The sequence below is a fragment of the Pinus tabuliformis genome, chromosome 7, assembly GCF_031772625.1.
Source record: "Pinus tabuliformis cultivar Carrire ecotype Pingquan chromosome 7, CPIR1, whole genome shotgun sequence".
Classification (NCBI taxonomy): domain Eukaryota; kingdom Viridiplantae; phylum Streptophyta; class Pinopsida; order Pinales; family Pinaceae; genus Pinus; species Pinus tabuliformis.
This window is the reverse complement of record NC_142293.1, coordinates 1477294072-1477308891: the sequence shown is the minus strand read 5'-3', so window position 1 is coordinate 1477308891 and position 14820 is coordinate 1477294072. Positions and strand designations below refer to the sequence as shown.

At 39.0% G+C, this 14820-nt stretch overlaps 1 pseudogene; it reads left to right on the top strand.

Annotated features, from left to right (window-relative positions):
• The first annotated feature begins 13460 nt into the window (after positions 1-13460).
• Positions 13461-14606, top strand: LOC149253400 (UDP-glycosyltransferase 72B1 pseudogene; annotated as a pseudogene).
• Positions 14607-14820: the final 214 nt, after the last annotated feature.

Here is a 14820-nt window from a genome sequence, read left to right as displayed (position 1 = left end):
TCAGTTAAAATTAGCTCTAGAGTTTGGAACACGAGGTATGGTTAGTAATATTATTATTTGCAAATTCTAAGAATAAATTCTACCGCGACAGAAAAGGAAGGGGGACGCAGAGAAAATCTAGTATTTTGACAATAATAACAAGGGTTACAAAACTATGCACACCCTCTCCTGCTTGGATTTAAAAAAGGAAAATCGGGGATCAACCTTTTGTCGAAGAAATCCTCATTTTGGTTTTATTTAACTTCCCAAATAAACCTTTGCAGGCGATGGAAAGAGTGTTTAAAAATGTGTTCAACTCTCATGGAGTGATCAATTAAAAAAAAAAAAAACACTTCACTTTCTCCAATGTTTCCCGCACAAAATCTCATTCTCCACTTTAAGCTTATTTTTGTTTCTGATTGGGTCTTAGTTTTATTTTAACTGTTTTAAGTTTTAACTTTGGTTGATTTTGATTTTTCTTTGAGTTTAATTTTAGTTTTGTTTTACTATTAATCCTTCATTTTAATTTAACTTATTATGTTTGATTTTAGTTCAACTTTAACATAGTTTTACTTAAATTATTCTTATGTTATTTCACATTTTACATATTTATTTTGTTTTATTTTGATTATTTTTTATGTTTTAAATTTCAATTTAGATCTAATTGGTGTTGGATATATTTGATTTGTGGGGTTTTCAAGTTAAGAATTGAGGATTTGAAGCCTAAGGAAAAGGGATATGCATTTTATGAAGGTGCATTGGGCTGAGAACATAAAAATGATAAGTTATTAAAGCCAGACCAAGAGCCTAGCAATATGATGGATTGATCACATGCCAAGGCTAGAACATCTTAAAGTTTATTTGTGATTTTTTTTTTTTAGTTAAGATTAATTAGGAACATCTAATTAAAAGAAATGATGTTATAGCTAGTAGGGAGTTTGAGCTAAAGGAAATTGGTTCACATGTCTGAACTCATTTCTTGGACAATTTTTTTTGTTAGTTTTGAAAAAAAGAGAAAGAAATATTTTTATTAAAGATTCTGGAGTGTGTATTGGAGGGATGGGTTTTGTTCTTTATGTGAGATTGAAGGTAACTAAACAACATTTTTCAGACAAGTGGTTTTTTTTATCAGCAAGTCGAATTTGTAAGAGTGTATGAGACATTTAATTGTATGAGCATTTGTGAGGCTTGTTAACAATCATATTGGTATCTGGAGTTTGAAATTGTTTTGGTCTTTACTCTTTAATATATTTCACAGGCAAATTACCATGTCTAGATAATAATTCATGTGTTGTATTATCTCTGCTATTTATATTTAAATGATACCCTGGAGAATCAAATTTCAGCTAATCCTTTAATCCAGTGTTTTTGCGTCCAATATTATGTATTGGAAAGTGCCATTTACGTTATAGGTTCAAGAATACATAACACTTTGTATCAAGCCAACAGAAGAAGGGAAATTCGTAAGGGAAAATCATCATCAAACTTGCGGGTCAATTTCTGGTCAACGGAAGACGAAATTCAAAATTCCTCCATCTGGGTTTTGTGCAGAGCATGGTCTATTTGGTAACTCGTGAGCGATTTTCCAAAAAAATCCTTGGTTGAGGAGTTCCGAAGTGATATTTAAACTATGTTTTTACAGACTACGTGACTAGGGAAAAAACGACTTGTTGTTCCCTTGCACCAACGCCTGTGTTTGCAGAAATTGAAATTGGAAAAAAACTACTTGTTGTTCCCTTCAACCAACGGCTATGTTTGCAGAGATAGAAGCCATCAATTTGTGGTATCAGAGCCTTAATGTTGTTGGTCTCTATAGTATAGACAGATGAATAGGCGAGCAGGAAGGGCATGAGGTCGAGGAGGCAGACCCGCATGTAATGCATAACTCTCAGAAGAGATAAGAAGATTGCAAGTTCGGTTAGAAGCCATGGAAGTAGGGAAACAACAGGATCCTGAAGGTGGAGATGTTAGTGAGGCCAAAGAGGAACTTGAAGAACAAGGAGAATGACCTATTGAAGAAGCTACTGAGATTAGGTTGTTGAGAGCATTATTGAGCTCAAGTTCAAGGCCAAAGCCTAAAATCTCTATTTATGATGGCAATTTGAAAGATGAGAATATAATAGATTGGATAAGTGAGATAGACAAGTATTTTGAGTATGAGGAAATTGATGAGGATAAGAGAGTCAAGTTTGTTGTGACAAGATTTAAAGGCCATGTTGCACTATGGTGGGACAATGTATAGGATGAAAGAAGGAAGAAGGACAAACCATTGATCAAGAGTTGGGATAGAATGGTGGAAAAGATGAAGAGTAAGTTCTTGCCAAAGGATTGGTAGCTAAATCTTTACAAACAGATGAAAAATCTTAAACAAAAGATGATGACAGTGAGGTACTACACAGAAGAGTTTTAGAAGGTGAATTTGAGAGCAGGCTATGTAGAAGATACTCGAGAGAAGACAACAAGGTATATTAATGGTTTGAGGCTAGATATCCAAGATGAAATAATCATACTTTCTCTAAGGACAATAGAGTAAGCATACCATTGCGCCTTGAAGGAAGAAGAAAATATAGCTAAGAAGAAAATCTCTGGAAGAGGACATGGTTTTTCCAAATGGAAAGGACAAACAAATGGAAGAGGAACGCTTCCAGCATAAAAGAATGATGAAGGCAACTCAAATCAGCAGGGGCTGTCAGAGAAAGAAGGCGGCAGCAGAGGAGGAAGACCTTACCAGAGAGGTAGAGGTAGAGAGATTGTCTACCGGTGTTACAAATGTAACACATCGGGTCACAAATATTTTGAATGTCCTGAGAATGACAATACATGACAACAAGGTACATACATAGCTCAAACTGAAGCAGCAGAGGCAAAAGTACCTGAGGTAGAGAATGTGGCAGAGAATGGAGAGGTGTTGATGATGCACAAAGTCCTATTAAACCTAGCAAAGGAGACTGCTGAACCAGTCCAATGGAAGTCCTTATTCAAGACAATGTGTAAGGCAAAAGCAAATGCTGCAAATTGGTGATTGACAGCGGAAGTACAGACAATCTATTCTCCCAAGAAATGGTGGAAAAATTGGGATTGGAAAAGATTAAGCATCCCACACCTTATAAGGTATCGTGGTTGTAAAAAGGACACCAATTGTTGGTGCGTGAAAAAAGTGAAGTCGAGTTTCAGATAGGCAGGTATAAAGCAAGGTGCTTTGTGACATAATGCCAATGGATGCTTGTCACATTCTTTTGGGTCTCCCATGGGATTTTGATAGAAAGGTGACACATTTTGGAGAGAGAAATTGTTATAAGTTCGAAAAGAATGGAATCAAGCACACTCTTGTACCATTGAAAGAGGAAGACACAACTGAAACAAGCATCCCAAAAGCATTGTTTCTTAGTGGAAAGGAATTTCTACAACAGATGGAAGAAGAAGAGGTAAGCTATGCAGTGGTTTGGAAGCCAAAGGTAGTACTTCTACACACTGAAATCATAGATTTACCCATTGAAGTTCAAGAGCTTTTGCGCGAGTTTCATGATATTGTAGTTGATGAATTGACAAGTGAGTTTCCACCCAAAAGAAGCATCAACCATCACATAGACTTTATATCGGGAGCAAGTCTTCTGAACAAGGTTGCCTATTGAATGATACCCAAAGAGAATGAGGAAGTGAGGAAGAAAGTCCAAGAATTGTTGGACTAATAAGAGAAATTTTGAGTCTATGTGCCGTACCTATAGTACTAAGTCCAAAGAAGGGTGGAGAATGGAGAATGTGCACTGACTCTAGAGAAATCAACACGATCACCATTCGCTACAGGTTTCCATTGTCATGGATGAATGATATGATGGATTTCTTCTGTGGGGCAACTTACTTCTCAAAGATTTACCTAAAAAGTGATTTCAAATTCGAATCAGATAAGGAGACGAGTGGAAGACAACCTTCAAGACCAGTGAAGGCGTGTACGAGTGGATGGTCATGCCATTTGTCTTGTCAAATGCACCCAAGACCTTTATGCATATGATGAATGAATTGTTGAATGATTTCATTGGTAAGTTCATCATTCTTTACTTGGATGACATTTTAATTTTTAGTCCAACTAAAGAAGAGCACTTCAAACATTTTAAGTATGTTTTAGAGATATTTCAACAAGAAAAGCTATTGATTAACATGAAGAAGTGTTCTTTTATGAAGAGTGAGTTTGTATACTTGGGTTTTGTCATTTCTAAGGATGGCTTGAAAATGGATCCAGAGAAGATAGAGGCAATTGTAAATTGGCCCTCACCTAAGAACATTTTTGAGGTGAGAATTTTTCATGGCTTAGCCAGCTTCTACAGAAAATTTATCAGGAATTTTAGTGGCATTTGTGCACCTATCATTGACACCATCAAAAAGAATAGGCAGCCATTTTATTGGACAATAGCAACAAAAAAAATAAAATCAACTATTGAAGAAGAAGATCACTAAGAAGTCGATGTTGAAGTTTCCAAACTACAATCAACCCTTTCAAGTAAGATGTGATGATAGTGGGACAAACATTGGAGTTGTGCTGAGCCAAGAAGATAAGCCCATTGCATATCTCAGTGAGACCTTAAATAAGTCAAAACATAAATACTCTTCCTATGAAAAAGAATTTTATGCAGTGGTTCAATCTTTGAAGCATTGGAGGCATTACTTGATGCCTAAGGAGTTTGTTCTATACATGGATAATTTCGCCTTACAATACATTATGCAACAACATAAGTTAAATCATAAACATGTAAAGTGGGTGGAGTTCCTTCAAAATTTTACTTTTTTTTTTAAGCACATTAGTGGGAAGGCGAATAAGGTTGTTGATTCCTTGAGTAGGAGATGCTTAATCATTCAGGAAAGTCAAATACAAATTTTAGGCTTTGATTATTTGAAGGACTTGTATGACATTGATGTTGATTTTAAAGAATCTTTTAGAGCATGTAAGAATCTAGTCAATAGGGACAACATTCCATGGAAAGAGTTTATGCTGCAGGATAGGCTACTGTTCAAGAACAATCAACTATGTATCCCAATTTCTCAATGAGGGAAAACTTGTTCCAAGAAAATCATAATGGTGGGTTGGCTGGACACTTTAGTGTTGAGAAAAAACTTGGGCAGCTGAGTCACTTCTATTTTTGGGCTAAGATGAAGGTAGATGTGCAAAGGTATCTGATTAAGTGCAGGGTATGTCAACATGCACAAAAGGAGAAGTGAGAATGCTGGACTATACATGCCATTACCCATTCCCAACAAACCTTTGGATTCAATGAGTATGCACTTTGTTCTGGGTTTACCGAGAACTCAATGAGGTAATGATTAAATCCTTGTAGTTGTGGATAGATTTACTAAGATGGATCACTTCATTTCGTGTTCCAAAACTAGTGATGCTACCCATGTGGCTAATCTATTTTTTGATGAGATTGTTTGGTTGCATGGTTTTCCAAAAAGTATAACCTCTAACAGGGACACAAGATTCATTGGACATTTCTAAAGGACCTTGTGGAATAAAATTGGCACTAAGCTAAAATTTAGCTCAGCCTATCATCCACAATCTGATGGGAAAACATAGGTTGTAAACATGAGTTTGGGTAATTTGTTGAGGAGTTTAGTAGGTGACTGACCAAAGAAATGGGATCATGTGCTAGCCTAGGCTAAGTTTTCCTATAATGGCTCACCAAATAGGAGCACATGAAAGAGTCCATTTCATATCTTGTACAACATGCATCTGAGGGGAATTTGTGAGCTAAGAGACTTAGGAAAGCTTGAGCATAGAAGTGTTGATGGAGAGGATTTTGCAATAGCCATGAGTGAGCTGCATGAGCAAGTAAAACAAATATTACAAGATACAAGAAGCAACTACAAGAAACAAGCAAATTTACACAGGAAAGAGGTAAAATTTGAAGTGGGAGATGTGGTCCTAGCTCACCTAAGAAAAGAGAGGTTTCCAAGTGGAGAATACAATAAATTGAAAATGAAGAAGATATGATCTTGTAAAATCCTTCGCAAGTTTTCAGCGAATGCTTATGAGCTCGAATTACCTCTAGGAATTGGCATTTCACCCATTTTTAATGTAGCAGATTTGTATTCCTACATAGTTGGTGATGTAGATCAAGCTTCTGGGAATCCTAACTAGGATTAAGGAAAGGAACAACAGTGGTTGAAACAAATGCATGTGGCAAAGAGTTTAGAGGTTGAATATATTTTGGATACATGTGTTGCCAAGAAGACCAGAAGGAAAGAATACTTGGAATATATTGTGAAGTGGAAAGATCATCCGATGGAGGATTATACTTGGATGGATGAAGCAAAACTACAGAAAGCAGGTCATTCTATAGAAGATCTTATGAGCAGGAGCTCATAAATTTTTTCTTTCTTGGGGAGAGAGATGCAGGTTCATTAGGTTGAGCACATAAAAATGATAAGTTATTAAAGTCAGGCCAAGAGCCTATAAATGTGATGGATTGATCACATGCCAAGGCTAGAACATTTTAAAGTATATTTGTGAAAAGTTTTTTATATTTAGTTAATATTAGTTAGGAACATCTAGTTAAAAGAAATGATTTTATAGCTAGTAGGGAGTTATAGCTAAGGGAAATTGGTTCACGTCCGTGAACTCATTTCCTGGACAATTTTTTTTGTTTTTATTTTTGTTTTTTTGTTTTTTGTTGTTGTTTTTTTTGTTGTTTTTTTTTTTTTGAAAAAAAGGAGAGAGGAACATTTTTATTAAAAATTCCGGAGTTTGTATCGGAGGAAGGGGTTTTATTCTTTGTGTGAGATTGAAGTTAACTGAATAACATTTCTCAGACAAGTGGTTTTTTTATCAGCAAGTCGAATTTGTAAGTGTGTATGAGATATTTAATTGTATGAGCATTTGTGAGGCTTGTTAATAGTCATATTAATATCTGGAGTTTGAAATTGTTTTGGTCTTTACTCTTTAATATATTTCCCAGAGAAATTACCATGTATAGTGAGTAATTTGTGCATTGTATTCTCTCTGTTATTTACATTTAAATGAGAACCTAGAGAATCACATTTCAGTTAATCCTTTAATCCAATGCTTCTGCATCCAATATTGTGGATTGAACATAGTCATTTATGTTACAGGTTCGAGGATACAGAGCACTCTGTATCAAGCCAATAAAAGAAGGGAAATTCGTAAGGGAAAACCATCATCAAACTTGCAGGTCAGTTTCTAATCAAAGGAAGACGAAGTTTGAAATTCCGCCATCTGGGTTTTGTGTAGAGTAGGGTCTACTTGGTAACTTGTTAGTGATTTTCTAAACAAATCCTTGGTTTTGGAGTTTTGAAGTGATATTTAAACTGTCATTTTTGAGACTGCGTGACTAGGGAAAAAATTACTTGTTGTTCCTTTGCACCAACGCCTATGTTTGCAGAAATTGAAACTGGGAAAAACTGACTAGTTGTTCCTTGCACCAACGCGTCTGTTTGCAGAGATATAAGCCATCACATTTTGCGTGGTTTGCAGAGATATAAGCCATCACATTTTGTGTGGTTTTGGATCCATAATAGGGGATGCCTTTTTTGTATTAATTCTTTGCATTTGCACTATTGTAATATACAAGGAGTTTATTACAGAGAGGCAGACTATTTGACTCTGTTACGAATGTGCTTTTCAATTTTGTAAGCAATTTTCTAACGGATTTGACATTGCTCAAGGACTCTAGATCCACAAGGAAACTTTTGTTCTACAATTAATAGTTTTCTTTCCAGTGCACTATTGTTATGGATGGTAAATTAATCTATTTTTTTTTTTAACACATGGTGAATCGGTAACTATCAAGTTTAATCCACCGGAGACCCAGGATCAAACCTCATTGCTGCCACTATAACACCAAGAGCATAACCAACCACCTGCAAGTCGGTTATATTAAGATCCTATGATTTTAGGAAGAGCACACCCACGGGAGGGGGGTCCGCCCCTCTAGCCGCCACCACAACAGGTCACTGTACTCAATGAGATTTGAACTTCAGTCCTCCCGGGCTTCGCCCATGTGACTTACCGTCAAACCACACATCACTGTACAATTAATCTATTTTTACCAATGTTTCTTATAACAATTTTAAGTCAACTCTAATTGGTATGTTAATTTATGATGTTTCACACTATTATTTGTATCAATGGTCACATGCTAGTGGATCTTTGCTAAAGCTTTCTTTGTAGGACATCAACACTGGCCTTTAGTTGTTTTGTACTCCAACACATGGTCTATTTAATCCATCTCATTATACTATTGGAGAAAGCTAAAATATTAGTGCAAGATGTGTTGGAAATAATACTGAGAGGGGGGGTGAATCAGTATTATCAGATTAATAAAACCTTTTCAATTTCCTACTCAGAAACATATACGCGACTTCTGTTAAGTGAACCAGCGTGTACACGCGACTGTGTCTAAAGCAACTAGCGTATATGCAGATATCTTATGATTCAGTTAATCTTATCTTCAGTAAATGCTTCAGAACATTATTAAGCAATTTAGCAGTAAACAGGTGCAGTATAACAGAACAGAATCATCACACAAGAGCCACACACATGAACACCATGATATAAGGTGGAAACCCAATGTGGGTGAAAACCACCTGCTGCAATTCGTCTCTTTCTTCCTTTAATGAGAAACTTCTTTTACAATATACTGGTGCAGTCCTTTACCAGTATGCAGGCTACAACCTGCAGAGGGCTACAACCCTCTCTCTCGTTTTCCAACTACTTTTGGAAGGGAGCTACAACCCCCTCAGCTCTTGTACTAGCTGATCTATTTACTAGTACGTAGGTGCTGACCCTACAACCTTCAGGGACCACGTTTCATCAATTTTCAGACTGGATCCAAGAGTACAAAGCAAACATTACCACAATACAATCATCAACTATACTTGCATCATAATTCATTAAACAACCCAATACCGAATCACTGAAACCCTGTCATCAAGAACACAGAACCCAAACCAGAATCTAGATCTCTGCAACAACCACCAGAATCAGCAACAACCTGAAATATCAACCCTTATCATGCATACGCTACTTCACTGTACCGAAACCGCGTGTATACGCGCTTTCTCCAAAGGCAACCCGCGTGCAGATCTAGAAATGATTACTCCTGCCTTTGCTGTCAGATCCGACCCTTACCAAGCGTCCCGAACAGATAACCAACAATACCAGATCCTCTCACTGCGTCAGCCACACACACTTCATCTTCCTTTGCCTAGTGATCTTCTCCTTATATAGCTTTAGGCCTTGTTCAATACCAAGAGCCAAAACCATAGAAACACAATACCATCAACCTCGAAACTAGGGATCAACACGTCCGTCGAGACATTATGGTCCAAAAACCATAGGCACAACTTCCAAGGACTAACTGCCACTGACCAAAGGTACGTTTCCACATACACGCGCTTTTGCTGAAGCCAACCTGCGTGTACACGCTGATTCTCCTTGCTGAACCTGCGTATATCTCTTTCTTGACCTGCTGTACTGAGATCTGTCCTCTGATCAAGTTGCCATCGCCTGTACCAACTTCTGAGCACCTGTACCAACCTCGGAGTGAGTTGCCATCAAGGACAACACTTGAAACATAAAGCCAACAATCTCCCCCTTTGGACTTGATGGCAACCACCACACCAAGTCACTCTCCCCCTTTGACATCAAGGGCAAAGGGTGGACCAAGATATTCTCTTCCTTGGTATACCTTCTGCTGTCCATACTGCTGTCCATACTCCCCCTGAGTACATGCTGAAGTTTCTAATTTGGCTCCCCCTTTGTATATGCCAAAGTGTACCAATCTATCCACGCTCCCCTTGAGCAGATGCAAGTTCTAAGACCAGCCATTCAGATCTGTATCATAAGCATCATCATTCCTTTGATCAAACAACAAGATGTATCATCAACTTCTAACCATAGTGCCAACAATGAATTATTTGAAGAATATTCTCCCCCTGAGTGTGAGCCAACCATGTCTGAACCATTTCCTGAGTCTGTTCTGCTCCCCCTGAGCCTGAGCCAACCATGACTGAACCTAGGTCTGTTCTGCTGCCCTATCTTCATATACGCGACTTTGCAGCCTGTAACTCGCGTATATACGCGACTTGTCTTCAGTCTATCAGCGTATGCAGGATGGAATACTGAATTTCATCACTTTCAGATTCCCCTGTGTCTGTTATGTCAGCTGTCTGAGTTATCCCACACCTTTCTGTCTCTGTCTTCTTCAATTCCTGCAACTGTGATGATGTATGGTCCCCTTGTCTTGAATTTTGAAATCTGCTTCTGCATTCCCTTGCTTTATGCCCAAAGTTGTTGCATGTATAGCACCTTATATTTTTCATGTTTCTTCTATCACAATCAAATGCTTTGTGTCCATATGCATTACAGGCAAAGCAATACCCTCTGAAATACCTGGGATGAGATGATCTTTCTTGAACCATCCTACTTCTGCATCTGGCTGCAACATGTCCAAGATTATGACATACATAACATTCAACTTTATTCAGCGGAGGAAATAATCGTCTATCACGTCCATAGTTGGGAGTAAAGGATCTTCCTTGAGGAATTTCTTTTCTTGGTTGTTCCTTGAGCATTTCAGGTCTATCACGTCCATAGTTGGGAGCAAAGGATCTTCCTTGAGGAATTTCTTTTCTTGGTTGTTCCTTGAGCATTTCAGATTTCTCATTAGAGTTTCTTGTCTCACCTTGTGAACTAGATTCACCTTCAACATATTCATGAAAACCAAGACCAGTCTTGATAGCAGGAGATCTTTGACTATTAAGAATATCATCCAAGACTTTAGAACTATCTTGAAATCGTAAAAGCTTATCCTTTTCTTCTAGTTTACCTTTCAAGATATTTACCTCAACTTGATGTTGTTCTTCCTTTTTCAGATACTGCTTCCTTAGGTCTTCTTCAACTTTTCTCCCTTCTTCTACTTGTCGCTTTAGTTTGATCACTTCATGTTCTTGATCTTCAAGATCTTCTTTTAGAGAGAGGATCTTTGATTCAAGTCTCTGAATAGTTGAGCTCTGATCTTTTGCTATATCCTGCAATTTCTCCCTTACCCTGGTTTCTGTTTCCAATAGTTCTTTTAGTTTGGCAGCTTCTTCAGTTTCTGCATTCTTCTCTTCATGTGCCATGAGACTTTTAATATCCTCGCTATCATTGGATGAAGCATTCTTCTTCTTGTGCGCCATGAGACTTCTAATATCTTCACTATCATTAAATGAACTTTTAATATGGGAATAATAGCTTCTACCATCTTCTTCATATATCCTTCCTTTGTTATGAGGACATCTAGCAGCATAGTGACCAACTCTACCACATAGAAAACATTTGAAAGGCAGCTTATCTTTGAACCGTCCAGTTCCACGTTCAAGATTCTTGACAAAATTTACCTCATCTTCTTCCTCTGACACTTCGAATGCGGCCTCTGGTGGTACCTCTAGTCGCATTTCAAAAGCAGTTAAGATCCCGTGAAGCTGTGACATGGTAATTTTTCGCACATTCTCCTTTTCTTCTACGGCAGATACTTTAGAATCAAATTTAGTAGACAGAGATCTCAAAACCTTTTGAACTAAGACAACTTCTTCAAATTCTTCACCCAGATCCCTCATACAATTCACAATCTCATCCATACGCAGGAAATAATTAGCTACGCTTTCATTACTTCGCATCTTAAGAGTTTCATACCGGATTCTGAGAGTTTGAAGCTTTGATATTTTTACCTGATCATCTCCTTCGTAACTTGTAATGATTTTGTCCCATATATCCTTAGCTGATTTGAGATGCATGATCTTCATAAATTCTGATTGAGTCAAAGTACTCAATAGGATATTAACTACTTTGGCATTGAGCTCATATTGCTTTTTCTCTGCTGGATCTGTAGGAGTTGCTGATGGGAAATTGTATCCTCCTTCTATGAGTCCCCAAACTTCTGCTCCTTGAGACTGTAGATATGCAGTGGTTCTTATCTTCCAGTGAGTAAAATTGTTCCCGTCAAAGACTGGTGGCCTGATGTGTGCCTCTCTTTCTGGATTAGCCATTTTGATGGATCTTTTCCTCCAAGCGATCAAGCTTCCTCTGAAGGACCTGCTCTGATACCAATTGTTGGAAATAATACTGAGAGGGGGGGTGAATCAGTATTATCAGATTAATAAAACCTTTTCAATTTCCTACTCAGAAACATATACGCGACTTCTGTTAAGTGAACCAGCGTGTACACGCGACTGTGTCTAAAGCAACTAGCGTATATGCAGATATCTTATGATTCAGTTAATCTTATCTTCAGTAAATGCTTCAGAACATTATTAAGCAATTTAGCAGTAAACAGGTGCAGTATAACAGAACAGAATCATCACACAAGAGCCACACACATGAACACCATGATATAAGGTGGAAACCCAATGTGGGTGAAAACCACCTGCTGCAATTCGTCTCTTTCTTCCTTTAATGAGAAACTTCTTTTACAATATACTGGTGCAGTCCTTTACCAGTATGCAGGCTACAACCTGCAGAGGGCTACAACCCTCTCTCTCGTTTTCCAACTACTTTTGGAAGGGAGCTACAACCCCCTCAGCTCTTGTACTAGCTGATCTATTTACTAGTACGTAGGTGCTGACCCTACAACCTTCAGGGACCACGTTTCATCAATTTTCAGACTGGATCCAAGAGTACAAAGCAAACATTACCACAATACAATCATCAACTATACTTGCATCATAATTCATTAAACAACCCAATACCGAATCACTGAAACCCTGTCATCAAGAACACAGAACCCAAACCAGAATCTAGATCTCTGCAACAACCACCAGAATCAGCAACAACCTGAAATATCAACCCTTATCATGCATACGCTACTTCACTGTACCGAAACCGCGTGTATACGCGCTTTCTCCAAAGGCAACCCGCGTGCAGATCTAGAAATGATTACTCCTGCCTTTGCTGTCAGATCCGACCCTTACCAAGCGTCCCGAACAGATAACCAACAATACCAGATCCTCTCACTGCGTCAGCCACACACACTTCATCTTCCTTTGCCTAGTGATCTTCTCCTTATATAGCTTTAGGCCTTGTTCAATACCAAGAGCCAAAACCATAGAAACACAATACCATCAACCTCGAAACTAGGGATCAACACGTCCGTCGAGACATTATGGTCCAAAAACCATAGGCACAACTTCCAAGGACTAACTGCCACTGACCAAAGGTACGTTTCCACATACACGCGCTTTTGCTGAAGCCAACCTGCGTGTACACGCTGATTCTCCTTGCTGAACCTGCGTATATCTCTTTCTTGACCTGCTGTACTGAGATCTGTCCTCTGATCAAGTTGCCATCGCCTGTACCAACTTCTGAGCACCTGTACCAACCTCGGAGTGAGTTGCCATCAAGGACAACACTTGAAACATAAAGCCAACAAGATGCTCTCACATCCTTTTCGTTCCCTGTCTGCGCTTTCATAATCCATTTTTTCGGTACACCCATGTTGGATGTCGCCTCCAAACTGGAAATACCTTCCTACATATTCTTCACTTCTGCGGCTTTTATCCTCTGCATCATGCTCTACCTTCCAACACTTGTCCACAACATTGAAATTTCCTTCAAAGATGTGGATTTCCCGATCGAAGTGCCGGGCCTTCCGCCGATTCCCGGAATAGATTTGCCAAACCCTCTTCTAGACAGATCTGATATTTCATTCAACTGGTTCATTCAACATTCCCTTCGGCTTCAGGAAGCTCGTGGAATTCTGATAAATACATGCCAAGAAATGGAACCAGAACAAATAAAAGCTCTCAAGGAAGGAAAGGTTCTGAGCGCTGTTGAAATGACCCCTTCCATTTATCCCGTTGGGCCGCTAATAGCTTCGTCTCTGTCGGAATCTGAAGAGAAGTTTGAGAAGGAGGGCTGCCTCAAATGGCTGGACCGCCAGCCCGCCTCGTCAGTTCTGTTCGTTTCTTTCGGGAGCCGCGGCACCCTGTCGGAGAATCAGATTCAGGAACTAGCTTTGGGGCTAGAAGCAAGCGGGCAGCGGTTCCTTTGGGTGTTGCGTAAGGAGCCTCCTCCTCCAACTGAATCCACGATGACGGCCGAAGCAGACATGAGGGAGGTTCTACCTGAGGGTTTCGAGACTCGAACCCAGGACCGTGGATTTGTGGTGGATTCATGGGCGCCTCAGATTGCTGTCCTCTCTCATCCATCCACAGGCGGTTTCCTTTCTCATTGCAGTTGGAATTCAACGATCGAAAGCACAGGCGGTTTCCTTTCTCATTGCAGTTGGATTTGGAATTCAACGATCGAAAGCATCTTACATGGAGTGCAGATGATCGCTTGGCCTCTCTTTGCTCAAAAGAGAATGAATGCCTTCCTTCTCGTGAAGGAGATGAAAGTGGAAATTGAAGCGCAGAAGGGAGCAGATGGATTGGTGAAGAGAGAGGAAGTGGAAAGAGCGGCGAGGGAATTAATGGAAGGAGAGGGGGGAATGGAAATGAAGAAGGGGATGGCAGAATTGATGGGAAGGCCCGGTTTGCAATGGCGGAGGGAGGGAGTTCATACAACGCGCTGGCCAACGTGGCTTCTGTTTGGAAGGAAATGCATGCCACTAAAACACCACCTGCTACTTGAAAATTGAAAGGTCTCGCTTGCTTCGGAATGACGGTTTTTGAGGTTTATCTGCATGTGAGTGGAAAGCTTTCATAACCTCATATTTGGGAGTGGAGTTACAATCCCATCAGTGTGATTAATATCTTTGGGTATATCATCTACGTGGGAAGTTTTAAGTTTCTGTTGTTCGAGTTTGGATTTGATATATGAAGAGCATAAAATTACTTTTAACTCTAATTTTA